The sequence below is a fragment of the Rhinoderma darwinii genome, unplaced genomic scaffold (assembly GCF_050947455.1).
Source record: "Rhinoderma darwinii isolate aRhiDar2 unplaced genomic scaffold, aRhiDar2.hap1 Scaffold_595, whole genome shotgun sequence".
NCBI classification, from domain to species: domain Eukaryota; kingdom Metazoa; phylum Chordata; class Amphibia; order Anura; family Rhinodermatidae; genus Rhinoderma; species Rhinoderma darwinii.
The window spans coordinates 136,185-162,891 of NW_027464149.1; the positions used below are offsets into that span (position 1 = coordinate 136,185).

A 26,707-nucleotide genomic window follows, 5' to 3' on the forward strand; every position below is an offset into this window, starting at 1 on the left:
TGTGGGCCACTATATACAGGGGGGTCTATATGTGGGCCACTATATACAGGGGGGGGTTACCTGTGGGGCACTAGCAACAGGGTGGCTATATGTAGTGCACAGTCTACAGGGGTGGGCTATATGTGGGACACTATATACAGGGGGAGCTATATGTGAGACACTATGTACAGAGGTGGGCTATACGTGGAGCAAGAACTATAGGGGAAGCTATATGTAGGGCAGCACCGTGGCTCAGTGGTTAGCACTATTGCCTTGCAGCTCTGGAGTCCATATGTGGGCACTATCTATAGGGGCTTCTATGTAGGTCACTATCTACAGGGGCCACGTTGTGTGTTTGTGACAGTTATATTTAGATGTGTTGAGAATTTTAACTTTGTTTACAGGTGCAGAAATGTTTTAAAAGTGAGAAGCTGAAGACATCTGAACGGAAAACTGCAGAAATGGGTCATGGCCGGTAGAAATCCATCATAGATGTCTGAACCGGAGGGAGAAGAAAAGAACTAGAATCTGAGACGTCACCAGTGAGTCACTTAATGTAAATGTTTATTCTGCCTCTAATCAGTATTGTAGTCACTGTATGATCTGCAGCGAGATGATGGTGGTATGATTTTTTTTGTGAAACCACATCTCCCAGCATATCCTTATCATTGTTCAGGCCATGCTGGGAGCTGTAGTTTTACGCCGTACAAACCTATACGCAGTGGCGTAACTACCGCTATAGCAGCCGTAGCGACTTCTACAGGGCCTGCAGCATGAGGGGGCCCGTGCCACCCGCCGGCACGGCCCCCTCCCATGGCAGCAGGCTCCGCTAGCAGCCGCAATGGCTGCTACAGCACGACGCCACTGAAGGGGTTGTTCCTACATAAGACATGTATCCCCTAATCACAGGATAGGGGATACATGTGTGATCGCTGGCAGCGATGAGGAGAACGGGGGACCGAAAGTCCCCCCTAAGTTCTCCATGACAAACCTCGGACTTCCGGGGTCTGTGTCGGCAGCTCCGTAGAAATGAATGGAGCGCCGGTCGCGCTTGTGCGCATGCGTGACTAGCGCTCCTTTCATTTTTATTGAGCTGCGCAGACGCCGGAAGTCCGAAGTTAGTCATGGAGAACTTCGGGGGACTTTCGGTCCCCCATTCTCCTTATCGCTGCCAGCGATCACACATGTATCCCCTATCCTGTGGATAGGGGATGCATGTCTTTTGTAGGACAAACTATAGGCCGTTTTTTTTGGGGGGGGGGGTACATTGCGTTATCTACAGAGGGGTTCTGTATGGCATTATCTACAGGGGGGGCTGTATGGCATTCTCTACAGGGGGGACTGTATGGCGTTATCTACAGGGGGGCTGTATGGCGTTATCTACAGAGGGGGTCTGTATGGCGTTATCTACAGGGGGGCTGTATGGCGTTATCTGCAGGGGGCTGTGTATGGTGCTATCTATAGGGGGGCGCTGTGTGGTGGAATCTATAGGGAGGCACTATCTACAAAGGGGGGGGGGTTGCGTGATACCCAGCAGAGGGGGGGCCCTAGTCAAAAGTTTGCTATGGGGCCCAGTCTTTCCTAGTTACGCCCCTGGGTAGGTCCATTGTGGCGGGCAGGCGAGCGGGCGGGCTGCTTTATTGGCTGTTTGCTGTTCCCCTACTCCACTCCACTATTTGACTGTTGTGCTGCATCAATCAATCAATCAATCAATCAATCAATCAATCAATCAATCAATCAGTGGCTGGCTCAGGTGCAGCTCTTTAACTTACCTAAAAGGGAGGGCGGAGAGAAGACAAGGAAGGTGAATGAGGTGTTCCAATGTGAAATGCCGGAAACACAGAAACACAGACGACACACAACAAGAGGTGGCAATCTATTCATTAATTGCATTTAATCAATGAGCTCATTATCACTCATGCATTGTCCAACAGGTGTTGAAATAATGGGATTAAAAGGGGAGATCCCTTCAGAAAGACAGAAACAATAGCAAAGACAAAAAACACTTTTGGAATCTGCTTTTAGTCAACACATAAGGAAAGGGTGCACCGGTCCTGGAAATACTGCAATACCAGGTCAATGCGTGGAGTGGACAGAGCAAGCTCTATTTCCATCTCCCTGTTCTAAAAATCCATTTAATATATGGTCCCCAGATAGGGGACGTATCAGATATTAAACTGATAAGAACAGATACTACACTTGATCTTAGCCAAAAGGCCGAGAAGCGATAACCCGAACGGGCCGCGCGTTGCCCGAGCCTGCCCGATACTGCTGTTCAGCCCTTGCAGCGATTCAGCCTACTTCTAGGCAATTCCATGGGGCCCTGCAGGCTCACACACTCACAGCTACACGGGAGGTGAATAAAGGCCGGAGAGGAAGCCAGACAGGATTTGCTTCTTTTGCTTGCACCACAATGCAGTGCTGAAAGAGGAGGAATCTACATAAAAACGCCTTCCTGGCAACGCCCAAATGCCCTGCTGCCATGCAGATAAACACTGGCAGCGGCAGCAAGTGCATGCCCACAGCCACCCCTTGTTCCTTCACACCTTGTATCAGCTGTAATCCAGTCCAGTCCAGTGCTGCCTGCTGAGCAGCACTGACCAACACTGCCTGGGCCCAGGCTTTTATCTCTGAGGCCCCATTATGATGTCAGAAAGCTGGCTCTGGAATCCTGAGGGCTCCACTATGACACGTGCAAAGTTCCGTCTGAACTTTATATAAGACGGTGAGGCTCAGTCAGTCACTCAGTGTTGCCTGAGAGGGCAACACTGCAACAGCCGGCCGCCAGGCTGTCTTTTTTTTGCACAGCTAGTTGCCTCCAGGAGGCCACAAGAGGGAGACAAGGGACTGCAAAATGGAAAATAGGCATCCACCAACTTTACAGACAACTTCTCCTTGCTCCTACAACCTCCATCCTTGCACAGTTTGTTATTCTTCTAGGTAACATAGTAACAAATCCAAATTGCTGCTCTCTTTGTAGGCAAGCAAGGCTTTGTTGCAACTGCAATTCTTACTTCTTCTTGAAATGTAGGGACGACAGTACATTCCATCACATCCATCTAGTGTACACAGGTAGGTCCATTGTGGCGGGCAGGCGAGCGGGCGGGCTGCTTTATTGGCTGTTTGCTGTTCCCCTACTCCACTCCACTATTTGACTGTTGTGCTGCATCAATCAATCAATCAATCAATCAATCAATCAATCAATCAATCAGTGGCTGGCTCAGGTGCAGCTCTTTAACTTACCTAAAAGGGAGGGCGGAGAGAAGACAAGGAAGGTGAATGAGGTGTTCCAATGTGAAATGCCGGAAACACAGAAACACAGACGACACACAACAAGAGGTGGCAATCTATTCATTAATTGCATTTAATCAATGAGCTCATTATCACTCATGCATTGTCCAACAGGTGTTGAAATAATGGGATTAAAAGGGGAGATCCCTTCAGAAAGACAGAAACAATAGCAAAGACAAAAAACACTTTTGGAATCTGCTTTTAGTCAACACATAAGGAAAGGGTGCACCGGTCCTGGAAATACTGCAATACCAGGTCAATGCGTGGAGTGGACAGAGCAAGCTCTATTTCCATCTCCCTGTTCTAAAAATCCATTTAATATATGGTCCCCAGATAGGGGACGTATCAGATATTAAACTGATAAGAACAGATACTACACTTGATCTTAGCCAAAAGGCCGAGAAGCGATAACCCGAACGGGCCGCGCGTTGCCCGAGCCTGCCCGATACTGCTGTTCAGCCCTTGCAGCGATTCAGCCTACTTCTAGGCAATTCCATGGGGCCCTGCAGGCTCACACACTCACAGCTACACGGGAGGTGAATAAAGGCCGGAGAGGAAGCCAGACAGGATTTGCTTCTTTTGCTTGCACCACAATGCAGTGCTGAAAGAGGAGGAATCTACATAAAAACGCCTTCCTGGCAACGCCCAAATGCCCTGCTGCCATGCAGATAAACACTGGCAGCGGCAGCAAGTGCATGCCCACAGCCACCCCTTGTTCCTTCACACCTTGTATCAGCTGTAATCCAGTCCAGTCCAGTGCTGCCTGCTGAGCAGCACTGACCAACACTGCCTGGGCCCAGGCTTTTATCTCTGAGGCCCCATTATGATGTCAGAAAGCTGGCTCTGGAATCCTGAGGGCTCCACTATGACACGTGCAAAGTTCCGTCTGAACTTTATATAAGACGGTGAGGCTCAGTCAGTCACTCAGTGTTGCCTGAGAGGGCAACACTGCAACAGCCGGCCGCCAGGCTGTCTTTTTTTTGCACAGCTAGTTGCCTCCAGGAGGCCACAAGAGGGAGACAAGGGACTGCAAAATGGAAAATAGGCATCCACCAACTTTACAGACAACTTCTCCTTGCTCCTACAACCTCCATCCTTGCACAGTTTGTTATTCTTCTAGGTAACATAGTAACAAATCCAAATTGCTGCTCTCTTTGTAGGCAAGCAAGGCTTTGTTGCAACTGCAATTCTTACTTCTTCTTGAAATGTAGGGACGACAGTACATTCCATCACATCCATCTAGTGTACACAGGTAGGTCCATTGTGGCGGGCAGGCGAGCGGGCGGGCTGCTTTATTGGCTGTTTGCTGTTCCCCTACTCCACTCCACTATTTGACTGTTGTGCTGCATCAATCAATCAATCAATCAATCAATCAATCAATCAGTGGCTGGCTCAGGTGCAGCTCTTTAACTTACCTAAAAGGGAGGGCGGAGAGAAGACAAGGAAGGTGAATGAGGTGTTCCAATGTGAAATGCCGGAAACACAGAAACACAGACGACACACAACAAGAGGTGGCAATCTATTCATTAATTGCATTTAATCAATGAGCTCATTATCACTCATGCATTGTCCAACAGGTGTTGAAATAATGGGATTAAAAGGGGAGATCCCTTCAGAAAGACAGAAACAATAGCAAAGACAAAAAACACTTTTGGAATCTGCTTTTAGTCAACACATAAGGAAAGGGTGCACCGGTCCTGGAAATACTGCAATACCAGGTCAATGCGTGGAGTGGACAGAGCAAGCTCTATTTCCATCTCCCTGTTCTAAAAATCCATTTAATATATGGTCCCCAGACAGGGGACGTATCAGATATTAAACTGATAAGAACAGATACTACACTTGATCTTAGCCAAAAGGCCGAGAAGCGATAACCCGAACGGGTCGCGCGTTGCCCGAGCCTGCCCGATACTGCTGTTCAGCCCTTGCAGCGATTCAGCCTACTTCTAGGCAATTCCATGGGGCCCTGCAGGCTCACACACTCACAGCTACACGGGAGGTGAATAAAGGCCGGAGAGGAAGCCAGACAGGATTTGCTTCTTTTGCTTGCACCACAATGCAGTGCTGAAAGAGGAGGAATCTACATAAAAACGCCTTCCTGGCAACGCCCAAATGCCCTGCTGCCATGCAGATAAACACTGGCAGCGGCAGCAAGTGCATGCCCACAGCCACCCCTTGTTCCTTCACACCTTGTATCAGCTGTAATCCAGTCCAGTCCAGTGCTGCCTGCTGAGCAGCACTGACCAACACTGCCTGGGCCCAGGCTTTTATCTCTGAGGCCCCATTATGATGTCAGAAAGCTGGCTCTGGAATCCTGAGGGCTCCACTATGACACGTGCAAAGTTCCGTCTGAACTTTATATAAGACGGTGAGGCTCAGTCAGTCACTCAGTGTTGCCTGAGAGGGCAACACTGCAACAGACGGCCGCCAGGCTGTCTTTTTTTTGCACAGCTAGTTGCCTCCAGGAGGCCACAAGAGGGAGACAAGGGACTGCAAAATGGAAAATAGGCATCCACCAACTTTACAGACAACTTCTCCTTGCTCCTACAACCTCCATCCTTGCACAGTTTGTTATTCTTCTAGGTAACATAGTAACAAATCCAAATTGCTGCTCTCTTTGTAGGCAAGCAAGGCTTTGTTGCAACTGCAATTCTTACTTCTTCTTGAAATGTAGGGACGACAGTACATTCCATCACATCCATCTAGTGTACACAGGTAGGTCCATTGTGGCGGGCAGGCGAGCGGGCGGGCTGCTTTATTGGCTGTTTGCTGTTCCCCTACTCCACTCCACTATTTGACTGTTGTGCTGCATCAATCAATCAATCAATCAATCAATCAATCAATCAATCAATCAATCAATCAATCAATCAATCAATCAATCAATCAATCAGTGGCTGGCTCAGGTGCAGCTCTTTAACTTACCTAAAAGGGAGGGAGGGCGGAGAGAAGACAAGGAAGGTGAATGAGGTGTTCCAATGTGAAATGCCGGAAACACAGAAACACAGACGACACACAACAAGAGGTGGCAATCTATTCATTAATTGCATTTAATCAATGAGCTCATTATCACTCATGCATTGTCCAACAGGTGTTGAAATAATGGGATTAAAAGGGGAGATCCCTTCAGAAAGACAGAAACAATAGCAAAGACAAAAAACACTTTTGGAATCTGCTTTTAGTCAACACATAAGGAAAGGGTGCACCGGTCCTGGAAATACTGCAATACCAGGTCAATGCGTGGAGTGGACAGAGCAAGCTCTATTTCCATCTCCCTGTTCTAAAAATCCATTTAATATATGGTCCCCAGATAGGGGACGTATCAGATATTAAACTGATAAGAACAGATACTACACTTGATCTTAGCCAAAAGGCCGAGAAGCGATAACCCGAACGGGCCGCGCGTTGCCCGAGCCTGCCCGATACTGCTGTTCAGCCCTTGCAGCGATTCAGCCTACTTCTAGGCAATTCCATGGGGCCCTGCAGGCTCACACACTCACAGCTACACGGGAGGTGAATAAAGGCCGGAGAGGAAGCCAGACAGGATTTGCTTCTTTTGCTTGCACCACAATGCAGTGCTGAAAGAGGAGGAATCTACATAAAAACGCCTTCCTGGCAACGCCCAAATGCCCTGCTGCCATGCAGATAAACACTGGCAGCGGCAGCAAGTGCATGCCCACAGCCACCCCTTGTTCCTTCACACCTTGTATCAGCTGTAATCCAGTCCAGTCCAGTGCTGCCTGCTGAGCAGCACTGACCAACACTGCCTGGGCCCAGGCTTTTATCTCTGAGGCCCCATTATGATGTCAGAAAGCTGGCTCTGGAATCCTGAGGGCTCCACTATGACACGTGCAAAGTTCCGTCTGAACTTTATATAAGACGGTGAGGCTCAGTCAGTCACTCAGTGTTGCCTGAGAGGGCAACACTGCAACAGCCGGCCGCCAGGCTGTCTTTTTTTTGCACAGCTAGTTGCCTCCAGGAGGCCACAAGAGGGAGACAAGGGACTGCAAAATGGAAAATAGGCATCCACCAACTTTACAGACAACTTCTCCTTGCTCCTACAACCTCCATCCTTGCACAGTTTGTTATTCTTCTAGGTAACATAGTAACAAATCCAAATTGCTGCTCTCTTTGTAGGCAAGCAAGGCTTTGTTGCAACTGCAATTCTTACTTCTTCTTGAAATGTAGGGACGACAGTACATTCCATCACATCCATCTAGTGTACACAGGTAGGTCCATTGTGGCGGGCAGGCGAGCGGGCGGGCTGCTTTATTGGCTGTTTGCTGTTCCCCTACTCCACTCCACTATTTGACTGTTGTGCTGCATCAATCAATCAATCAATCAATCAATCAATCAATCAATCAATCAATCAATCAATCAGTGGCTGGCTCAGGTGCAGCTCTTTAACTTACCTAAAAGGGAGGGCGGAGAGAAGACAAGGAAGGTGAATGAGGTGTTCCAATGTGAAATGCCGGAAACACAGAAACACAGACGACACACAACAAGAGGTGGCAATCTATTCATTAATTGCATTTAATCAATGAGCTCATTATCACTCATGCATTGTCCAACAGGTGTTGAAATAATGGGATTAAAAGGGGAGATCCCTTCAGAAAGACAGAAACAATAGCAAAGACAAAAAACACTTTTGGAATCTGCTTTTAGTCAACACATAAGGAAAGGGTGCACCGGTCCTGGAAATACTGCAATACCAGGTCAATGCGTGGAGTGGACAGAGCAAGCTCTATTTCCATCTCCCTGTTCTAAAAATCCATTTAATATATGGTCCCCAGATAGGGGACGTATCAGATATTAAACTGATAAGAACAGATACTACACTTGATCTTAGCCAAAAGGCCGAGAAGCGATAACCCGAACGGGCCGCGCGTTGCCCGAGCCTGCCCGATACTGCTGTTCAGCCCTTGCAGCGATTCAGCCTACTTCTAGGCAATTCCATGGGGCCCTGCAGGCTCACACACTCACAGCTACACGGGAGGTGAATAAAGGCCGGAGAGGAAGCCAGACAGGATTTGCTTCTTTTGCTTGCACCACAATGCAGTGCTGAAAGAGGAGGAATCTACATAAAAACGCCTTCCTGGCAACGCCCAAATGCCCTGCTGCCATGCAGATAAACACTGGCAGCGGCAGCAAGTGCATGCCCACAGCCACCCCTTGTTCCTTCACACCTTGTATCAGCTGTAATCCAGTCCAGTCCAGTGCTGCCTGCTGAGCAGCACTGACCAACACTGCCTGGGCCCAGGCTTTTATCTCTGAGGCCCCATTATGATGTCAGAAAGCTGGCTCTGGAATCCTGAGGGCTCCACTATGACACGTGCAAAGTTCCGTCTGAACTTTATATAAGACGGTGAGGCTCAGTCAGTCACTCAGTGTTGCCTGAGAGGGCAACACTGCAACAGCCGGCCGCCAGGCTGTCTTTTTTTTGCACAGCTAGTTGCCTCCAGGAGGCCACAAGAGGGAGACAAGGGACTGCAAAATGGAAAATAGGCATCCACCAACTTTACAGACAACTTCTCCTTGCTCCTACAACCTCCATCCTTGCACAGTTTGTTATTCTTCTAGGTAACATAGTAACAAATCCAAATTGCTGCTCTCTTTGTAGGCAAGCAAGGCTTTGTTGCAACTGCAATTCTTACTTCTTCTTGAAATGTAGGGACGACAGTACATTCCATCACATCCATCTAGTGTACACAGGTAGGTCCATTGTGGCGGGCAGGCGAGCGGGCGGGCTGCTTTATTGGCTGTTTGCTGTTCCCCTACTCCACTCCACTATTTGACTGTTGTGCTGCAATCAATCAATCAATCAATCAATCAATCAATCAATCAATCAGTGGCTGGCTCAGGTGCAGCTCTTTAACTTACCTAAAAGGGAGGGCGGAGAGAAGACAAGGAAGGTGAATGAGGTGTTCCAATGTGAAATGCCGGAAACACAGAAACACAGACGACACACAACAAGAGGTGGCAATCTATTCATTAATTGCATTTAATCAATGAGCTCATTATCACTCATGCATTGTCCAACAGGTGTTGAAATAATGGGATTAAAAGGGGAGATCCCTTCAGAAAGACAGAAACAATAGCAAAGACAAAAAACACTTTTGGAATCTGCTTTTAGTCAACACATAAGGAAAGGGTGCACCGGTCCTGGAAATACTGCAATACCAGGTCAATGCGTGGAGTGGACAGAGCAAGCTCTATTTCCATCTCCCTGTTCTAAAAATCCATTTAATATATGGTCCCCAGATAGGGGACGTATCAGATATTAAACTGATAAGAACAGATACTACACTTGATCTTAGCCAAAAGGCCGAGAAGCGATAACCCGAACGGGCCGCGCGTTGCCCGAGCCTGCCCGATACTGCTGTTCAGCCCTTGCAGCGATTCAGCCTACTTCTAGGCAATTCCATGGGGCCCTGCAGGCTCACACACTCACAGCTACACGGGAGGTGAATAAAGGCCGGAGAGGAAGCCAGACAGGATTTGCTTCTTTTGCTTGCACCACAATGCAGTGCTGAAAGAGGAGGAATCTACATAAAAACGCCTTCCTGGCAACGCCCAAATGCCCTGCTGCCATGCAGATAAACACTGGCAGCGGCAGCAAGTGCATGCCCACAGCCACCCCTTGTTCCTTCACACCTTGTATCAGCTGTAATCCAGTCCAGTCCAGTGCTGCCTGCTGAGCAGCACTGACCAACACTGCCTGGGCCCAGGCTTTTATCTCTGAGGCCCCATTATGATGTCAGAAAGCTGGCTCTGGAATCCTGAGGGCTCCACTATGACACGTGCAAAGTTCCGTCTGAACTTTATATAAGACGGTGAGGCTCAGTCAGTCACTCAGTGTTGCCTGAGAGGGCAACACTGCAACAGCCGGCCGCCAGGCTGTCTTTTTTTTGCACAGCTAGTTGCCTCCAGGAGGCCACAAGAGGGAGACAAGGGACTGCAAAATGGAAAATAGGCATCCACCAACTTTACAGACAACTTCTCCTTGCTCCTACAACCTCCATCCTTGCACAGTTTGTTATTCTTCTAGGTAACATAGTAACAAATCCAAATTGCTGCTCTCTTTGTAGGCAAGCAAGGCTTTGTTGCAACTGCAATTCTTACTTCTTCTTGAAATGTAGGGACGACAGTACATTCCATCACATCCATCTAGTGTACACAGGTAGGTCCATTGTGGCGGGCAGGCGAGCGGGCGGGCTGCTTTATTGGCTGTTTGCTGTTCCCCTACTCCACTCCACTATTTGACTGTTGTGCTGCATCAATCAATCAATCAATCAATCAATCAATCAATCAATCAATCAATCAATCAATCAGTGGCTGGCTCAGGTGCAGCTCTTTAACTTACCTAAAAGGGAGGGCGGAGAGAAGACAAGGAAGGTGAATGAGGTGTTCCAATGTGAAATGCCGGAAACACAGAAACACAGACGACACACAACAAGAGGTGGCAATCTATTCATTAATTGCATTTAATCAATGAGCTCATTATCACTCATGCATTGTCCAACAGGTGTTGAAATAATGGGATTAAAAGGGGAGATCCCTTCAGAAAGACAGAAACAATAGCAAAGACAAAAAACACTTTTGGAATCTGCTTTTAGTCAACACATAAGGAAAGGGTGCACCGGTCCTGGAAATACTGCAATACCAGGTCAATGCGTGGAGTGGACAGAGCAAGCTCTATTTCCATCTCCCTGTTCTAAAAATCCATTTAATATATGGTCCCCAGATAGGGGACGTATCAGATATTAAACTGATAAGAACAGATACTACACTTGATCTTAGCCAAAAGGCCGAGAAGCGATAACCCGAACGGGCCGCGCGTTGCCCGAGCCTGCCCGATACTGCTGTTCAGCCCTTGCAGCGATTCAGCCTACTTCTAGGCAATTCCATGGGGCCCTGCAGGCTCACACACTCACAGCTACACGGGAGGTGAATAAAGGCCGGAGAGGAAGCCAGACAGGATTTGCTTCTTTTGCTTGCACCACAATGCAGTGCTGAAAGAGGAGGAATCTACATAAAAACGCCTTCCTGGCAACGCCCAAATGCCCTGCTGCCATGCAGATAAACACTGGCAGCGGCAGCAAGTGCATGCCCACAGCCACCCCTTGTTCCTTCACACCTTGTATCAGCTGTAATCCAGTCCAGTCCAGTGCTGCCTGCTGAGCAGCACTGACCAACACTGCCTGGGCCCAGGCTTTTATCTCTGAGGCCCCATTATGATGTCAGAAAGCTGGCTCTGGAATCCTGAGGGCTCCACTATGACACGTGCAAAGTTCCGTCTGAACTTTATATAAGACGGTGAGGCTCAGTCAGTCACTCAGTGTTGCCTGAGAGGGCAACACTGCAACAGCCGGCCGCCAGGCTGTCTTTTTTTTGCACAGCTAGTTGCCTCCAGGAGGCCACAAGAGGGAGACAAGGGACTGCAAAATGGAAAATAGGCATCCACCAACTTTACAGACAACTTCTCCTTGCTCCTACAACCTCCATCCTTGCACAGTTTGTTATTCTTCTAGGTAACAACATAGTAACAAATCCAAATTGCTGCTCTCTTTGTAGGCAAGCAAGGCTTTGTTGCAACTGCAATTCTTACTTCTTCTTGAAATGTAGGGACGACAGTACATTCCATCACATCCATCTAGTGTACACAGGTAGGTCCATTGTGGCGGGCAGGCGAGCGGGCGGGCTGCTTTATTGGCTGTTTGCTGTTCCCCTACTCCACTCCACTATTTGACTGTTGTGCTGCATCAATCAATCAATCAATCAATCAATCAATCAATCAATCAATCAATCAATCAATCAGTGGCTGGCTCAGGTGCAGCTCTTTAACTTACCTAAAAGGGAGGGCGGAGAGAAGACAAGGAAGGTGAATGAGGTGTTCCAATGTGAAATGCCGGAAACACAGAAACACAGACGACACACAACAAGAGGTGGCAATCTATTCATTAATTGCATTTAATCAATGAGCTCATTATCACTCATGCATTGTCCAACAGGTGTTGAAATAATGGGATTAAAAGGGGAGATCCCTTCAGAAAGACAGAAACAATAGCAAAGACAAAAAACACTTTTGGAATCTGCTTTTAGTCAACACATAAGGAAAGGGTGCACCGGTCCTGGAAATACTGCAATACCAGGTCAATGCGTGGAGTGGACAGAGCAAGCTCTATTTCCATCTCCCTGTTCTAAAAATCCATTTAATATATGGTCCCCAGATAGGGGACGTATCAGATATTAAACTGATAAGAACAGATACTACACTTGATCTTAGCCAAAAGGCCGAGAAGCGATAACCCGAACGGGCCGCGCGTTGCCCGAGCCTGCCCGATACTGCTGTTCAGCCCTTGCAGCGATTCAGCCTACTTCTAGGCAATTCCATGGGGCCCTGCAGGCTCACACACTCACAGCTACACGGGAGGTGAATAAAGGCCGGAGAGGAAGCCAGACAGGATTTGCTTCTTTTGCTTGCACCACAATGCAGTGCTGAAAGAGGAGGAATCTACATAAAAACGCCTTCCTGGCAACGCCCAAATGCCCTGCTGCCATGCAGATAAACACTGGCAGCGGCAGCAAGTGCATGCCCACAGCCACCCCTTGTTCCTTCACACCTTGTATCAGCTGTAATCCAGTCCAGTCCAGTGCTGCCTGCTGAGCAGCACTGACCAACACTGCCTGGGCCCAGGCTTTTATCTCTGAGGCCCCATTATGATGTCAGAAAGCTGGCTCTGGAATCCTGAGGGCTCCACTATGACACGTGCAAAGTTCCGTCTGAACTTTATATAAGACGGTGAGGCTCAGTCAGTCACTCAGTGTTGCCTGAGAGGGCAACACTGCAACAGCCGGCCGCCAGGCTGTCTTTTTTTTGCACAGCTAGTTGCCTCCAGGAGGCCACAAGAGGGAGACAAGGGACTGCAAAATGGAAAATAGGCATCCACCAACTTTACAGACAACTTCTCCTTGCTCCTACAACCTCCATCCTTGCACAGTTTGTTATTCTTCTAGGTAACATAGTAACAAATCCAAATTGCTGCTCTCTTTGTAGGCAAGCAAGGCTTTGTTGCAACTGCAATTCTTACTTCTTCTTGAAATGTAGGGACGACAGTACATTCCATCACATCCATCTAGTGTACACAGGTAGGTCCATTGTGGCGGGCAGGCGAGCGGGCGGGCTGCTTTATTGGCTGTTTGCTGTTCCCCTACTCCACTCCACTATTTGACTGTTGTGCTGCATCAATCAATCAATCAATCAATCAATCAATCAATCAATCAATCAATCAATCAATCAGTGGCTGGCTCAGGTGCAGCTCTTTAACTTACCTAAAAGGGAGGGCGGAGAGAAGACAAGGAAGGTGAATGAGGTGTTCCAATGTGAAATGCCGGAAACACAGAAACACAGACGACACACAACAAGAGGTGGCAATCTATTCATTAATTGCATTTAATCAATGAGCTCATTATCACTCATGCATTGTCCAACAGGTGTTGAAATAATGGGATTAAAAGGGGAGATCCCTTCAGAAAGACAGAAACAATAGCAAAGACAAAAAACACTTTTGGAATCTGCTTTTAGTCAACACATAAGGAAAGGGTGCACCGGTCCTGGAAATACTGCAATACCAGGTCAATGCGTGGAGTGGACAGAGCAAGCTCTATTTCCATCTCCCTGTTCTAAAAATCCATTTAATATATGGTCCCCAGATAGGGGACGTATCAGATATTAAACTGATAAGAACAGATACTACACTTGATCTTAGCCAAAAGGCCGAGAAGCGATAACCCGAACGGGCCGCGCGTTGCCCGAGCCTGCCCGATACTGCTGTTCAGCCCTTGCAGCGATTCAGCCTACTTCTAGGCAATTCCATGGGGCCCTGCAGGCTCACACACTCACAGCTACACGGGAGGTGAATAAAGGCCGGAGAGGAAGCCAGACAGGATTTGCTTCTTTTGCTTGCACCACAATGCAGTGCTGAAAGAGGAGGAATCTACATAAAAACGCCTTCCTGGCAACGCCCAAATGCCCTGCTGCCATGCAGATAAACACTGGCAGCGGCAGCAAGTGCATGCCCACAGCCACCCCTTGTTCCTTCACACCTTGTATCAGCTGTAATCCAGTCCAGTCCAGTGCTGCCTGCTGAGCAGCACTGACCAACACTGCCTGGGCCCAGGCTTTTATCTCTGAGGCCCCATTATGATGTCAGAAAGCTGGCTCTGGAATCCTGAGGGCTCCACTATGACACGTGCAAAGTTCCGTCTGAACTTTATATAAGACGGTGAGGCTCAGTCAGTCACTCAGTGTTGCCTGAGAGGGCAACACTGCAACAGCCGGCCGCCAGGCTGTCTTTTTTTTGCACAGCTAGTTGCCTCCAGGAGGCCACAAGAGGGAGACAAGGGACTGCAAAATGGAAAATAGGCATCCACCAACTTTACAGACAACTTCTCCTTGCTCCTACAACCTCCATCCTTGCACAGTTTGTTATTCTTCTAGGTAACATAGTAACAAATCCAAATTGCTGCTCTCTTTGTAGGCAAGCAAGGCTTTGTTGCAACTGCAATTCTTACTTCTTCTTGAAATGTAGGGACGACAGTACATTCCATCACATCCATCTAGTGTACACAGGTAGGTCCATTGTGGCGGGCAGGCGAGCGGGCGGGCTGCTTTATTGGCTGTTTGCTGTTCCCCTACTCCACTCCACTATTTGACTGTTGTGCTGCATCAATCAATCAATCAATCAATCAATCAATCAATCAATCAATCAATCAATCAATCAATCAGTGGCTGGCTCAGGTGCAGCTCTTTAACTTACCTAAAAGGGAGGGCGGAGAGAAGACAAGGAAGGTGAATGAGGTGTTCCAATGTGAAATGCCGGAAACACAGAAACACAGACGACACACAACAAGAGGTGGCAATCTATTCATTAATTGCATTTAATCAATGAGCTCATTATCACTCATGCATTGTCCAACAGGTGTTGAAATAATGGGATTAAAAGGGGAGATCCCTTCAGAAAGACAGAAACAATAGCAAAGACAAAAAACACTTTTGGAATCTGCTTTTAGTCAACACATAAGGAAAGGGTGCACCGGTCCTGGAAATACTGCAATACCAGGTCAATGCGTGGAGTGGACAGAGCAAGCTCTATTTCCATCTCCCTGTTCTAAAAATCCATTTAATATATGGTCCCCAGATAGGGGACGTATCAGATATTAAACTGATAAGAACAGATACTACACTTGATCTTAGCCAAAAGGCCGAGAAGCGATAACCCGAACGGGCCGCGCGTTGCCCGAGCCTGCCCGATACTGCTGTTCAGCCCTTGCAGCGATTCAGCCTACTTCTAGGCAATTCCATGGGGCCCTGCAGGCTCACACACTCACAGCTACACGGGAGGTGAATAAAGGCCGGAGAGGAAGCCAGACAGGATTTGCTTCTTTTGCTTGCACCACAATGCAGTGCTGAAAGAGGAGGAATCTACATAAAAACGCCTTCCTGGCAACGCCCAAATGCCCTGCTGCCATGCAGATAAACACTGGCAGCGGCAGCAAGTGCATGCCCACAGCCACCCCTTGTTCCTTCACACCTTGTATCAGCTGTAATCCAGTCCAGTCCAGTGCTGCCTGCTGAGCAGCACTGACCAACACTGCCTGGGCCCAGGCTTTTATCTCTGAGGCCCCATTATGATGTCAGAAAGCTGGCTCTGGAATCCTGAGGGCTCCACTATGACACGTGAAAAGTTCCGTCTGAACTTTATATAAGACGGTGAGGCTCAGTCAGTCACTCAGTGTTGCCTGAGAGGGCAACACTGCAACAGCCGGCCGCCAGGCTGTCTTTTTTTTGCACAGCTAGTTGCCTCCAGGAGGCCACAAGAGGGAGACAAGGGACTGCAAAATGGAAAATAGGCATCCACCAACTTTACAGACAACTTCTCCTTGCTCCTACAACCTCCATCCTTGCACAGTTTGTTATTCTTCTAGGTAACATAGTAACAAATCCAAATTGCTGCTCTCTTTGTAGGCAAGCAAGGCTTTGTTGCAACTGCAATTCTTACTTCTTCTTGAAATGTAGGGACGACAGTACATTCCATCACATCCATCTAGTGTACACAGGTAGGTCCACTGTGGCGGGCAGGCGAGCGGGCGGGCTGCTTTATTGGCTGTTTGCTGTTCCCCTACTCCACTCCACTATTTGACTGTTGTGCTGCATCAATCAATCAATCAATCAATCAATCAATCAATCAATCAATCAGTGGCTGGCTCAGGTGCAGCTCTTTAACTTACCTAAAAGGGAGGGCGGAGAGAAGACAAGGAAGGTGAATGAGGTGTTCCAATGTGAAATGCCGGAAACACAGAAACACAGACGACACACAACAAGAGGTGGCAATCTATTCATTAATTGCATTTAATCAATGAGCTCATTATCACTCATGCATTGTCCAACAGGTGTTGAAATAATGGGATTAAAAGGGGAGATCCCTTCAGAAAGACAGAAACAATAGCAAAGACAAAAAACACTTTTGGAATCTGCTTTTAGTCAACACATAAGGAAAGGGTGCACCGGTCCTGGAAATACTGCAATACCAGGTCAATGCGTGGAGTGGACAGAGCAAGCTCTATTTCCATCTCCCTGTTCTAAAAATCCATTTAATATATGGTCCCCAGATAGGGGACGTATCAGATATTAAACTGATAAGAACAGATACTACACTTGATCTTAGCCAAAAGGCCGAGAAGCGATAACCCGAACGAGCCGCGCGTTGCCCGAGCCTGCCCGATACTGCTGTTCAGCCCTTGCAGCGATTCAGCCTACTTCTAGGCAATTCCATGGGGCCCTGCAGGCTCACACACTCACAGCTACACGGGAGGTGAATAAAGGCCGGAGAGGAAGCCAGACAGGATTTGCTTCTTTTGCTTGCACCACAATGCAGTGCTGAAAGAGGAGGAATCTACATAAAAACGCCTTCCTGGCAACGCCCAAATGCCCTGCTGCCATGCAGATAAACACTGGCAGCGGCAGCAAGTGCATGCCCACAGCCACCCCTTGTTCCTTCACACCTTGTATCAGCTGTAATCCAGTCCAGTCCAGTGCTGCCTGCTGAGCAGCACTGACCAACACTGCCTGGGCCCAGGCTTTTATCTCTGAGGCCCCATTATGATGTCAGAAAGCTGGCTCTGGAATCCTGAGGGCTCCACTATGACACGTGCAAAGTTCCGTCTGAACTTTATATAAGACGGTGAGGCTCAGTCAGTCACTCAGTGTTGCCTGAGAGGGCAACACTGCAACAGCCGGCCGCCAGGCTGTCTTTTTTTTGCACAGCTAGTTGCCTCCAGGAGGCCACAAGAGGGAGACAAGGGACTGCAAAATGGAAAATAGGCATCCACCAACTTTACAGACAACTTCTCCTTGCTCCTACAACCTCCATCCTTGCACAGTTTGTTATTCTTCTAGGTAACATAGTAACAAATCCAAATTGCTGCTCTCTTTGTAGGCAAGCAAGGCTTTGTTGCAACTGCAATTCTTACTTCTTCTTGAAATGTAGGGACGACAGTACATTCCATCACATCCATCTAGTGTACACAGGTAGGTCCATTGTGGCGGGCAGGCGAGCGGGCGGGCTGCTTTATTGGCTGTTTGCTGTTCCCCTACTCCACTCCACTATTTGACTGTTGTGCTGCATCAATCAATCAATCAATCAATCAATCAATCAATCAATCAATCAATCAATCAATCAATCAATCAGTGGCTGGCTCAGGTGCAGCTCTTTAACTTACCTAAAAGGGAGGGCGGAGAGAAGACAAGGAAGGTGAATGAGGTGTTCCAATGTGAAATGCCGGAAACACAGAAACACAGACGACACACAACAAGAGGTGGCAATCTATTCATTAATTGCATTTAATCAATGAGCTCATTATCACTCATGCATTGTCCAACAGGTGTTGAAATAATGGGATTAAAAGGGGAGATCCCTTCAGAAAGACAGAAACAATAGCAAAGACAAAAAACACTTTTGGAATCTGCTTTTAGTCAACACATAAGGAAAGGGTGCACCGGTCCTGGAAATACTGCAATACCAGGTCAATGCGTGGAGTGGACAGAGCAAGCTCTATTTCCATCTCCCTGTTCTAAAAATCCATTTAATATATGGTCCCCAGACAGGGGACGTATCAGATATTAAACTGATAAGAACAGATACTACACTTGATCTTAGCCAAAAGGCCGAGAAGCGATAACCCGAACGGGTCGCGCGTTGCCCGAGCCTGCCCGATACTGCTGTTCAGCCCTTGCAGCGATTCAGCCTACTTCTAGGCAATTCCATGGGGCCCTGCAGGCTCACACACTCACAGCTACACGGGAGGTGAATAAAGGCCGGAGAGGAAGCCAGACAGGATTTGCTTCTTTTGCTTGCACCACAATGCAGTGCTGAAAGAGGAGGAATCTACATAAAAACGCCTTCCTGGCAACGCCCAAATGCCCTGCTGCCATGCAGATAAACACTGGCAGCGGCAGCAAGTGCATGCCCACAGCCACCCCTTGTTCCTTCACACCTTGTATCAGCTGTAATCCAGTCCAGTCCAGTGCTGCCTGCTGAGCAGCACTGACCAACACTGCCTGGGCCCAGGCTTTTATCTCTGAGGCCCCATTATGATGTCAGAAAGCTGGCTCTGGAATCCTGAGGGCTCCACTATGACACGTGCAAAGTTCCGTCTGAACTTTATATAAGACGGTGAGGCTCAGTCAGTCACTCAGTGTTGCCTGAGAGGGCAACACTGCAACAGACGGCCGCCAGGCTGTCTTTTTTTTGCACAGCTAGTTGCCTCCAGGAGGCCACAAGAGGGAGACAAGGGACTGCAAAATGGAAAATAGGCATCCACCAACTTTACAGACAACTTCTCCTTGCTCCTACAACCTCCATCCTTGCACAGTTTGTTATTCTTCTAGGTAACATAGTAACAAATCCAAATTGCTGCTCTCTTTGTAGGCAAGCAAGGCTTTGTTGCAACTGCAATTCTTACTTCTTCTTGAAATGTAGGGACGACAGTACATTCCATCACATCCATCTAGTGTACACAGGTAGGTCCATTGTGGCGGGCAGGCGAGCGGGCGGGCTGCTTTATTGGCTGTTTGCTGTTCCCCTACTCCACTCCACTATTTGACTGTTGTGCTGCATCAATCAATCAATCAATCAATCAATCAATCAGTGGCTGGCTCAGGTGCAGCTCTTTAACTTACCTAAAAGGGAGGGCGGAGAGAAGACAAGGAAGGTGAATGAGGTGTTCCAATGTGAAATGCCGGAAACACAGAAACACAGACGACACACAACAAGAGGTGGCAATCTATTCATTAATTGCATTTAATCAATGAGCTCATTATCACTCATGCATTGTCCAACAGGTGTTGAAATAATGGGATTAAAAGGGGAGATCCCTTCAGAAAGACAGAAACAATAGCAAAGACAAAAAACACTTTTGGAATCTGCTTTTAGTCAACACATAAGGAAAGGGTGCACCGGTCCTGGAAATACTGCAATACCAGGTCAATGCGTGGAGTGGACAGAGCAAGCTCTATTTCCATCTCCCTGTTCTAAAAATCCATTTAATATATGGTCCCCAGATAGGGGACGTATCAGATATTAAACTGATAAGAACAGATACTACACTTGATCTTAGCCAAAAGGCCGAGAAGCGATAACCCGAACGGGCCGCGCGTTGCCCGAGCCTGCCCGATACTGCTGTTCAGCCCTTGCAGCGATTCAGCCTACTTCTAGGCAATTCCATGGGGCCCTGCAGGCTCACACACTCACAGCTACACGGGAGGTGAATAAAGGCCGGAGAGGAAGCCAGACAGGATTTGCTTCTTTTGCTTGCACCACAATGCAGTGCTGAAAGAGGAGGAATCTACATAAAAACGCCTTCCTGGCAACGCCCAAATGCCCTGCTGCCATGCAGATAAACACTGGCAGCGGCAGCAAGTGCATGCCCACAGCCACCCCTTGTTCCTTCACACCTTGTATCAGCTGTAATCCAGTCCAGTCCAGTGCTGCCTGCTGAGCAGCACTGACCAACACTGCCTGGGCCCAGGCTTTTATCTCTGAGGCCCCATTATGATGTCAGAAAGCTGGCTCTGGAATCCTGAGGGCTCCACTATGACACGTGCAAAGTTCCGTCTGAACTTTATATAAGACGGTGAGGCTCAGTCAGTCACTCAGTGTTGCCTGAGAGGGCAACACTGCAACCGCCGGCCGCCAGGCTGTCTTTTTTTTGCACAGCTAGTTGCCTCCAGGAGGCCACAAGAGGGAGACAAGGGACTGCAAAATGGAAAATAGGCATCCACCAACTTTACAGACAACTTCTCCTTGCTCCTACAACCTCCATCCTTGCACAGTTTGTTATTCTTCTAGGTAACATAGTAACAAATCCAAATTGCTGCTCTCTTTGTAGGCAAGCAAGGCTTTGTTGCAACTGCAATTCTTACTTCTTCTTGAAATGTAGGGACGACAGTACATTCCATCACATCCATCTAGTGTACACAGGTAGGTCCATTGTGGCGGGCAGGCGAGCGGGCGGGCTGCTTTATTGGCTGTTTGCTGTTCCCCTACTCCACTCCACTATTTGACTGTTGTGCTGCATCAATCAATCAATCAATCAATCAATCAATCAATCAATCAATCAATCAATCAGTGGCTGGCTCAGGTGCAGCTCTTTAACTTACCTAAAAGGGAGGGCGGAGAGAAGACAAGGAAGGTGAATGAGGTGTTCCAATGTGAAATGCCGGAAACACAGAAACACAGACGACACACAACAAGAGGTGGCAATCTATTCATTAATTGCATTTAATCAATGAGCTCATTATCACTCATGCATTGTCCAACAGGTGTTGAAATAATGGGATTAAAAGGGGAGATCCCTTCAGAAAGACAGAAACAATAGCAAAGACAAAAAACACTTTTGGAATCTGCTTTTAGTCAACACATAAGGAAAGGGTGCACCGGTCCTGGAAATACTGCAATACCAGGTCAATGCGTGGAGTGGACAGAGCAAGCTCTATTTCCATCTCCCTGTTCTAAAAATCCATTTAATATATGGTCCCCAGATAGGGGACGTATCAGATATTAAACTGATAAGAACAGATACTACACTTGATCTTAGCCAAAAGGCCGAGAAGCGATAACCCGAACGGGCCGCGCGTTGCCCGAGCCTGCCCGATACTGCTGTTCAGCCCTTGCAGCGATTCAGCCTACTTCTAGGCAATTCCATGGGGCCCTGCAGGCTCACACACTCACAGCTACACGGGAGGTGAATAAAGGCCGGAGAGGAAGCCAGACAGGATTTGCTTCTTTTGCTTGCACCACAATGCAGTGCTGAAAGAGGAGGAATCTACATAAAAACGCCTTCCTGGCAACGCCCAAATGCCCTGCTGCCATGCAGATAAATACTGGCAGCGGCAGCAAGTGCATGCCCACAGCCACCCCTTGTTCCTTCACACCTTGTATCAGCTGTAATCCAGTCCAGTCCAGTGCTGCCTGCTGAGCAGCACTGACCAACACTGCCTGGGCCCAGGCTTTTATCTCTGAGGCCCCATTATGATGTCAGAAAGCTGGCTCTGGAATCCTGAGGGCTCCACTATGACACGTGCAAAGTTCCGTCTGAACTTTATATAAGACGGTGAGGCTCAGTCAGTCACTCAGTGTTGCCTGAGAGGGCAACACTGCAACAGCCGGCCGCCAGGCTGTCTTTTTTTTGCACAGCTAGTTGCCTCCAGGAGGCCACAAGAGGGAGACAAGGGACTGCAAAATGGAAAATAGGCATCCACCAACTTTACAGACAACTTCTCCTTGCTCCTACAACCTCCATCCTTGCACAGTTTGTTATTCTTCTAGGTAACATAGTAACAAATCCAAATTGCTGCTCTCTTTGTAGGCAAGCAAGGCTTTGTTGCAACTGCAATTCTTACTTCTTCTTGAAATGTAGGGACGACAGTACATTCCATCACATCCATCTAGTGTACACAGGTAGGTCCATTGTGGCGGGCAGGCGAGCGGGCGGGCTGCTTTATTGGCTGTTTGCTGTTCCCCTACTCCACTCCACTATTTGACTGTTGTGCTGCATCAATCAATCAATCAATCAATCAATCAATCAATCAATCAATCAATCAATCAGTGGCTGGCTCAGGTGCAGCTCTTTAACTTACCTAAAAGGGAGGGCGGAGAGAAGACAAGGAAGGTGAATGAGGTGTTCCAATGTGAAATGCCGGAAACACAGAAACACAGACGACACACAACAAGAGGTGGCAATCTATTCATTAATTGCATTTAATCAATGAGCTCATTATCACTCATGCATTGTCCAACAGGTGTTGAAATAATGGGATTAAAAGGGGAGATCCCTTCAGAAAGACAGAAACAATAGCAAAGACAAAAAACACTTTTGGAATCTGCTTTTAGTCAACACATAAGGAAAGGGTGCACCGGTCCTGGAAATACTGCAATACCAGGTCAATGCGTGGAGTGGACAGAGCAAGCTCTATTTCCATCTCCCTGTTCTAAAAATCCATTTAATATATGGTCCCCAGATAGGGGACGTATCAGATATTAAACTGATAAGAACAGATACTACACTTGATCTTAGCCAAAAGGCCGAGAAGCGATAACCCGAACGGGCCGCGCGTTGCCCGAGCCTGCCCGATACTGCTGTTCAGCCCTTGCAGCGATTCAGCCTACTTCTAGGCAATTCCATGGGGCCCTGCAGGCTCACACACTCACAGCTACACGGGAGGTGAATAAAGGCCGGAGAGGAAGCCAGACAGGATTTGCTTCTTTTGCTTGCACCACAATGCAGTGCTGAAAGAGGAGGAATCTACATAAAAACGCCTTCCTGGCAACGCCCAAATGCCCTGCTGCCATGCAGATAAACACTAGCAGCGGCAGCAAGTGCATGCCCACAGCCACCCCTTGTTCCTTCACACCTTGTATCAGCTGTAATCCAGTCCAGTCCAGTGCTGCCTGCTGAGCAGCACTGACCAACACTGCCTGGGCCCAGGCTTTTATCTCTGAGGCCCCATTATGATGTCAGAAAGCTGGCTCTGGAATCCTGAGGGCTCCACTATGACACGTGCAAAGTTCCGTCTGAACTTTATATAAGACGGTGAGGCTCAGTCAGTCACTCAGTGTTGCCTGAGAGGGCAACACTGCAACAGCCGGCCGCCAGGCTGTCTTTTTTTTGCACAGCTAGTTGCCTCCAGGAGGCCACAAGAGGGAGACAAGGGACTGCAAAATGGAAAATAGGCATCCACCAACTTTACAGACAACTTCTCCTTGCTCCTACAACCTCCATCCTTGCACAGTTTGTTATTCTTCTAGGTAACATAGTAACAAATCCAAATTGCTGCTCTCTTTGTAGGCAAGCAAGGCTTTGTTGCAACTGCAATTCTTACTTCTTCTTGAAATGTAGGGACGACAGTACATTCCATCACATCCATCTAGTGTACACAGGTAGGTCCATTGTGGCGGGCAGGCGAGCGGGCGGGCTGCTTTATTGGCTGTTTGCTGTTCCCCTACTCCACTCCACTATTTGACTGTTGTGCTGCATCAATCAATCAATCAATCAATCAATCAATCAATCAATCAATCAATCAATCAGTGGCTGGCTCAGGTGCAGCTCTTTAACTTACCTAAAAGGGAGGGCGGAGAGAAGACAAGGAAGGTGAATGAGGTGTTCCAATGTGAAATGCCGGAAACACAGAAACACAGACGACACACAACAAGAGGTGGCAATCTATTCATTAATTGCATTTAATCAATGAGCTCATTATCACTCATGCATTGTCCAACAGGTGTTGAAATAATGGGATTAAAAGGGGAGATCCCTTCAGAAAGACAGAAACAATAGCAAAGACAAAAAACACTTTTGGAATCTGCTTTTAGTCAACACATAAGGAAAGGGTGCACCGGTCCTGGAAATACTGCAATACCAGGTCAATGCGTGGAGTGGACAGAGCAAGCTCTATTTCCATCTCCCTGTTCTAAAAATCCATTTAATATATGGTCCCCAGACAGGGGACGTATCAGATATTAAACTGATAAGAACAGATACTACACTTGATCTTAGCCAAAAGGCCGAGAAGCGATAACCCGAACGGGTCGCGCGTTGCCCGAGCCTGCCCGATACTGCTGTTCAGCCCTTGCAGCGATTCAGCCTACTTCTAGGCAATTCCATGGGGCCCTGCAGGCTCACACACTCACAGCTACACGGGAGGTGAATAAAGGCCGGAGAGGAAGCCAGACAGGATTTGCTTCTTTTGCTTGCACCACAATGCAGTGCTGAAAGAGGAGGAATCTACATAAAAACGCCTTCCTGGCAACGCCCAAATGCCCTGCTGCCATGCAGATAAACACTGGCAGCGGCAGCAAGTGCATGCCCACAGCCACCCCTTGTTCCTTCACACCTTGTATCAGCTGTAATCCAGTCCAGTCCAGTGCTGCCTGCTGAGCAGCACTGACCAACACTGCCTGGGCCCAGGCTTTTATCTCTGAGGCCCCATTATGATGTCAGAAAGCTGGCTCTGGAATCCTGAGGGCTCCACTATGACACGTGCAAAGTTCCGTCTGAACTTTATATAAGACGGTGAGGCTCAGTCAGTCACTCAGTGTTGCCTGAGAGGGCAACACTGCAACAGACGGCCGCCAGGCTGTCTTTTTTTTGCACAGCTAGTTGCCTCCAGGAGGCCACAAGAGGGAGACAAGGGACTGCAAAATGGAAAATAGGCATCCACCAACTTTACAGACAACTTCTCCTTGCTCCTACAACCTCCATCCTTGCACAGTTTGTTATTCTTCTAGGTAACATAGTAACAAATCCAAATTGCTGCTCTCTTTGTAGGCAAGCAAGGCTTTGTTGCAACTGCAATTCTTACTTCTTCTTGAAATGTAGGGACGACAGTACATTCCATCACATCCATCTAGTGTACACAGGTAGGTCCATTGTGGCGGGCAGGCGAGCGGGCGGGCTGCTTTATTGGCTGTTTGCTGTTCCCCTACTCCACTCCACTATTTGACTGTTGTGCTGCATCAATCAATCAATCAATCAATCAATCAATCAATCAATCAAGTGGCTGGCTCAGGTGCAGCTCTTTAACTTACCTAAAAGGGAGGGCGGAGAGAAGACAAGGAAGGTGAATGAGGTGTTCCAATGTGAAATGCCGGAAACACAGAAACACAGACGACACACAACAAGAGGTGGCAATCTATTCATTAATTGCATTTAATCAATGAGCTCATTATCACTCATGCATTGTCCAACAGGTGTTGAAATAATGGGATTAAAAGGGGAGATCCCTTCAGAAAGACAGAAACAATAGCAAAGACAAAAAACACTTTTGGAATCTGCTTTTAGTCAACACATAAGGAAAGGGTGCACCGGTCCTGGAAATACTGCAATACCAGGTCAATGCGTGGAGTGGACAGAGCAAGCTCTATTTCCATCTCCCTGTTCTAAAAATCCATTTAATATATGGTCCCCAGATAGGGGACGTATCAGATATTAAACTGATAAGAACAGATACTACACTTGATCTTAGCCAAAAGGCCGAGAAGCGATAACCCGAACGGGCCGCGCGTTGCCCGAGCCTGCCCGATACTGCTGTTCAGCCCTTGCAGCGATTCAGCCTACTTCTAGGCAATTCCATGGGGCCCTGCAGGCTCACACACTCACAGCTACACGGGAGGTGAATAAAGGCCGGAGAGGAAGCCAGACAGGATTTGCTTCTTTTGCTTGCACCACAATGCAGTGCTGAAAGAGGAGGAATCTACATAAAAACGCCTTCCTGGCAACGCCCAAATGCCCTGCTGCCATGCAGATAAACACTGGCAGCGGCAGCAAGTGCATGCCCACAGCCACCCCTTGTTCCTTCACACCTTGTATCAGCTGTAATCCAGTCCAGTCCAGTGCTGCCTGCTGAGCAGCACTGACCAACACTGCCTGGGCCCAGGCTTTTATCTCTGAGGCCCCATTATGATGTCAGAAAGCTGGCTCTGGAATCCTGAGGGCTCCACTATGACACGTGCAAAGTTCCGTCTGAACTTTATATAAGACGGTGAGGCTCAGTCAGTCACTCAGTGTTGCCTGAGAGGGCAACACTGCAACAGCCGGCCGCCAGGCTGTCTTTTTTTTGCACAGCTAGTTGCCTCCAGGAGGCCACAAGAGGGAGACAAGGGACTGCAAAATGGAAAATAGGCATCCACCAACTTTACAGACAACTTCTCCTTGCTCCTACAACCTCCATCCTTGCACAGTTTGTTATTCTTCTAGGTAACATAGTAACAAATCCAAATTGCTGCTCTCTTTGTAGGCAAGCAAGGCTTTGTTGCAACTGCAATTCTTACTTCTTCTTGAAATGTAGGGACGACAGTACATTCCATCACATCCATCTAGTGTA

General features: G+C 48.0%; 17 non-coding genes across 17 annotated transcripts; all 17 read right to left on the bottom strand.

Annotated features, from left to right (window-relative positions):
* Nucleotides 1–2,017: 2,017 nt before the first annotated feature.
* LOC142725347 (U2 spliceosomal RNA) lies at nt 2,018–2,208 on the bottom strand. The gene has a single exon (XR_012876447.1). It is a non-coding gene; the product is annotated as a U2 spliceosomal RNA (small nuclear RNA).
* Nucleotides 2,209–3,488: 1,280 nt separating this feature from the next.
* On the bottom strand, nt 3,489–3,679 carry LOC142725348 (U2 spliceosomal RNA). The gene has a single exon (XR_012876448.1). It is a non-coding gene; the product is annotated as a U2 spliceosomal RNA (small nuclear RNA).
* A 1,272-nt stretch (nt 3,680–4,951) lies between these two features.
* Nucleotides 4,952–5,142, bottom strand: LOC142725367 (U2 spliceosomal RNA). The gene has a single exon (XR_012876465.1). It is a non-coding gene; the product is annotated as a U2 spliceosomal RNA (small nuclear RNA).
* Nucleotides 5,143–6,462: 1,320 nt separating this feature from the next.
* Nucleotides 6,463–6,653, bottom strand: LOC142725349 (U2 spliceosomal RNA). The gene has a single exon (XR_012876449.1). It is a non-coding gene; the product is annotated as a U2 spliceosomal RNA (small nuclear RNA).
* A 1,292-nt stretch (nt 6,654–7,945) lies between these two features.
* Nucleotides 7,946–8,136, bottom strand: LOC142725351 (U2 spliceosomal RNA). The gene has a single exon (XR_012876450.1). It is a non-coding gene; the product is annotated as a U2 spliceosomal RNA (small nuclear RNA).
* Nucleotides 8,137–9,413: 1,277 nt separating this feature from the next.
* On the bottom strand, nt 9,414–9,604 carry LOC142725352 (U2 spliceosomal RNA). Its single transcript, XR_012876451.1, has one exon. It is a non-coding gene; the product is annotated as a U2 spliceosomal RNA (small nuclear RNA).
* Nucleotides 9,605–10,896: 1,292 nt separating this feature from the next.
* Nucleotides 10,897–11,087, bottom strand: LOC142725353 (U2 spliceosomal RNA). Its single transcript, XR_012876452.1, has one exon. It is a non-coding gene; the product is annotated as a U2 spliceosomal RNA (small nuclear RNA).
* A 1,295-nt stretch (nt 11,088–12,382) lies between these two features.
* Nucleotides 12,383–12,573, bottom strand: LOC142725354 (U2 spliceosomal RNA). Its single transcript, XR_012876453.1, has one exon. It is a non-coding gene; the product is annotated as a U2 spliceosomal RNA (small nuclear RNA).
* Nucleotides 12,574–13,865: 1,292 nt separating this feature from the next.
* On the bottom strand, nt 13,866–14,056 carry LOC142725355 (U2 spliceosomal RNA). The gene has a single exon (XR_012876454.1). It is a non-coding gene; the product is annotated as a U2 spliceosomal RNA (small nuclear RNA).
* Nucleotides 14,057–15,352: 1,296 nt separating this feature from the next.
* Nucleotides 15,353–15,543, bottom strand: LOC142725357 (U2 spliceosomal RNA). Its single transcript, XR_012876456.1, has one exon. It is a non-coding gene; the product is annotated as a U2 spliceosomal RNA (small nuclear RNA).
* A 1,280-nt stretch (nt 15,544–16,823) lies between these two features.
* Nucleotides 16,824–17,014, bottom strand: LOC142725358 (U2 spliceosomal RNA). The gene has a single exon (XR_012876457.1). It is a non-coding gene; the product is annotated as a U2 spliceosomal RNA (small nuclear RNA).
* Nucleotides 17,015–18,314: 1,300 nt separating this feature from the next.
* On the bottom strand, nt 18,315–18,505 carry LOC142725369 (U2 spliceosomal RNA). The gene has a single exon (XR_012876467.1). It is a non-coding gene; the product is annotated as a U2 spliceosomal RNA (small nuclear RNA).
* A 1,268-nt stretch (nt 18,506–19,773) lies between these two features.
* LOC142725359 (U2 spliceosomal RNA) lies at nt 19,774–19,964 on the bottom strand. The gene has a single exon (XR_012876458.1). It is a non-coding gene; the product is annotated as a U2 spliceosomal RNA (small nuclear RNA).
* Nucleotides 19,965–21,252: 1,288 nt separating this feature from the next.
* LOC142725360 (U2 spliceosomal RNA) lies at nt 21,253–21,443 on the bottom strand. Its single transcript, XR_012876459.1, has one exon. It is a non-coding gene; the product is annotated as a U2 spliceosomal RNA (small nuclear RNA).
* A 1,288-nt stretch (nt 21,444–22,731) lies between these two features.
* On the bottom strand, nt 22,732–22,922 carry LOC142725362 (U2 spliceosomal RNA). The gene has a single exon (XR_012876460.1). It is a non-coding gene; the product is annotated as a U2 spliceosomal RNA (small nuclear RNA).
* A 1,288-nt stretch (nt 22,923–24,210) lies between these two features.
* Nucleotides 24,211–24,401, bottom strand: LOC142725370 (U2 spliceosomal RNA). Its single transcript, XR_012876468.1, has one exon. It is a non-coding gene; the product is annotated as a U2 spliceosomal RNA (small nuclear RNA).
* Nucleotides 24,402–25,678: 1,277 nt separating this feature from the next.
* LOC142725363 (U2 spliceosomal RNA) lies at nt 25,679–25,869 on the bottom strand. Its single transcript, XR_012876461.1, has one exon. It is a non-coding gene; the product is annotated as a U2 spliceosomal RNA (small nuclear RNA).
* Between the last annotated feature and the right edge of the window lie 838 nt (nt 25,870–26,707).